The 3,415-nt window shown below is 37.4% G+C and overlaps 1 protein-coding gene across 2 annotated transcripts in view; it reads left to right on the forward strand.

The window, feature by feature from the left end:
- Window positions 1-3,415, forward strand: part of glceb (glucuronic acid epimerase b) — a 49,372-nt gene that overhangs the window by 6,956 nt on the left and 39,001 nt on the right. The window lies entirely within an intron of this gene.

A 3,415-nucleotide genomic window follows, 5' to 3' on the forward strand; every position in this document is an offset into this window, starting at 1 on the left:
CCATGTATCGCGTATCGTATCGTATCGTGAGGTACCCAGTGATTCCCAGCCCTACTAATTTCATTATATTTTTTCCTGTACATTTTTATTTACTATTAGTTTAAAATAATTTCAGTGGATATTTTTTTCCTTTCATTTGTATGGATTTGTTCATGTAAGCCCAGCTGCATTTGTTGTTTTACAGGGAATGAGACGGCGTCTTCATGGCGTTCTAATCAGGAAGGTTTTGATGTCTCACTTCTTTTATCTCTATTTTCGTCTGGCTGGCTTTCTGTCTCTGTCAGAAGTCCTGACATTTTGAGAGCGGAGCTCAGATTTGAGGATTAATGTTGTGTGCATATGCACATTTCGGAGGTAACAAAAATAACATCTGCTTTCCTCTTCCTTGAAGCTTCTTTGTTTCTTATTTCCCATTCTGTCATATCTTGGAGAGATTGTGTATCAAAGCTTTTATGAAGCTTTCCATCGCACAACCCTTTCTGCCTTCCGACAACGCAACCTGCTTAATATTCCAAACTAGTCTGTGGCCTTTTTGGAGAACTAACAAGGTTGTGAAGATGCAAGTCTTGTCTTTGCGTTAGAGGCAGCTGGGTGCAGCCCTGTTCTTTTCTAAAGTCTCATCGCAGTGTGCTACTCACAAATTCAGAGAAGTTGTTGTCAGAAACACCGGAGCCAGCAGAAACACACTCTTACTAACACTTTTTTTTCTCCTTCAGTACTTTTTGCGAGAGAATCGGCGTATGGCTCAGCATCATAACCTTTTTTTAGGGTGAAAACTGATTATAAAGGATATAGAATTTGTCAGTTGTTATGACAGAATTTCCTCTGCGTTATTTTTTGTTGTTGACGTCTTTTTAGCTGCGCTTTTCTTCAGAATTCATTACAGAGAGCACCACAGAAACCTGTCAGATACTGAGGATGTTTGCTCAACTTCCACTGCTATTCACTTTTATCGTAGTTCTCTTTTGCAAGCAGTCTTCTTCTGCCTCACACTCCCAGGACCCATCCTCCCATAGACACTTCACTTTGCAAGTGTGTGCGCTTTGTTCATGGTATTGCACATCGACTCCACTCGTCTCCCCGCGGCTTATTTGTTCTTGTTGCTTTTTGTCTTTGATGCAACTCAAAAGCCTGTTTCAGGCAATGCACAGCCCTCCATTCATCGGACGATGTATGACTGCGTCTCAGAGCCGGCTGCAGTCACACCAACAGGACTACACGGCTGGAGTGGATTATTTAGTTATATCCATGGTTTTAAACCTTGGGTGTTGCATTTTATATATATATATATATATATATTTACAACATTTAAATAGCATAAAATAGGTTTAAGTTTGGGTTGACTTAAACTGGTGGTGGTAAACTATTTATGGTTTCTACTCTGAAATATTTTTTCCTACAAGCGTTCTTTGAGCATTTTGAAACTAATATTTAGAGAAGTATACATGCATTTTTTAACCTAATTTATTCAATTTTAATGATCAATTTTAATATATTTAATCAGACATTGAAATAAAGAGCTAATGATTTTCCTTATGTGTACATTTTCTTTCTCATTTTTTAATGAAATGCACAACTCAAAACCAAAACTGAAAATAAAGTGAAACAATGGAGCAACTTTTTTATTTTCCTCATGGCAGCGAAAAAAAGGAACAACAGAGCCTTTAAATGCATCATAAAGGAGCACCTAAATAACGTTAGTGTATGCCTAAATGTTTGTGACAACCACACAGGATCTTTCAGCATCTGAGGCGAACTCGTTGAAATCCTTCTTTGTTTTGCCTAATCCAGTGTGAAAATTACTCCAGTGTTTTGAGAGCTGGCGGAGATTCCATGGGAAAGATACGAGGAAGTGCAGCACTGCTGGAGGCTTTGGTTGGTCTAACTTTTTAGACATTCCAGTTTATCTGACAGCTCACTACTATGAAGTTACTGAGAAGCCAAAAGTATAGATAAAAATAAACTTTGATGTGTCTTTATATACTGTATATTTTCTTTTTATCCAATAATCAACAAACTGCATCTTTGTCTTAAAATTTCAAGTGGTCAAATTATGACATAATTGCATTATTTTACACAAGAACCTTGGGTGTTTTTTAATTTAACGCCCAGCATGTTTAAAAAAAAAAAAAAGATAAAACAACTATTGTTTTTAAGAAACTTTTTCCAAGTAACTCTGTTATTGATTTCAGTTCAGTGTTTACTCTCTACTTTTAGCCTTCGTCACATGTACCCGTGCAAGGAATTCACACCTCTGGGTGGTGCAGCTTTTTGGGTTCTCCCAAAAAAAGTGGAGGGTTGTAGACGGGAGCGGCTGCATCCTAAAGGGAGCGCAGGTGTGTCTTGCAGTTCCCTTGAGGCTTGCGTTGCCACCTTTATGGGATGCCATGAAAATGAAACATGCAAGTTCTGTAAGAGTCTTGGTAAAAATTGCCACATGTTTTGCTTCTTCATCTGCCTAAGCCAAACGTTTCATGGATGTAAATTAACAGAAGTGGCGTAGGGAGGGCTAATCTCATGTTGTGTGTGCGTAGGGCTGGGTTGATGAAATCGATTAATCGATCCATAAAAGTAGACATTGATCTAACGCAGAAGTCTGCTAGTTTGATGCTAACGTATAATGGTATTTCCCATAGGATGGCTTATGCTAATGCTCAGTCGACATAAACATACATTGATTAAATGGACATCTTTATATACTCACTAGCAGTAATTTTCCAAACTCTTTTAAGAAAATGTTTTTTAAATAATGGTCTAAAACACAATTATTTTATTTTTTTTGCTCATACTTTCTTTCTCTTCTGGAATAAGGTGTAATGCTTTAGCATGATTGTCTCTGAACTTCAGATGGTCGGTAATAATTAGCACTATTTTGGTTCCAACCGCAGCACTGAGTTTAGCTGACACTCGCTCTCTTTATCATTTTTTTCTTTATTCTCACAGTAGTTTTTGTTATGTGGCTCTATGTATCAGTAAATCAGGAGTAGAAAATAAGAAACGGATTCCTTTTTTTTTTGTGCAGTTAGACATTTATCCTCAGCTTCATGTTCAAATTAATCCATGAAGCCGTAAAATGTGTCTCTGTAATTCATGTGCAAGATGTCGACCACTTGCTGTTGGTGGGTCAGTTGGATGGAACAATATTTAAAGGTAATGAAAACAGCGTCACATTGGTACTAATCATAAAGAGGTTTTTTTAGAGCACCTTGAGGAAACTTGGGTGCTGCTTTGCTTTCGTCGCCCTTGATCATACGTCATAGGGGGAATATTTTTAGTAAGGATTTCTTGGCCTAGTTCAACTTAAACTTTAAACATATCATTTAAAAATTAAAAAAGGAGGCTTTGGGAAAAAGCGTCTTCATCATTCATTCTCATGCATTTTTGCACATCCTGTCATGTTTTTGGAGAGGCACTA

The sequence above is a fragment of the Oryzias melastigma genome, linkage group LG3, assembly GCF_002922805.2.
Source record: "Oryzias melastigma strain HK-1 linkage group LG3, ASM292280v2, whole genome shotgun sequence".
Lineage (NCBI taxonomy): Eukaryota > Metazoa > Chordata > Actinopteri > Beloniformes > Adrianichthyidae > Oryzias > Oryzias melastigma.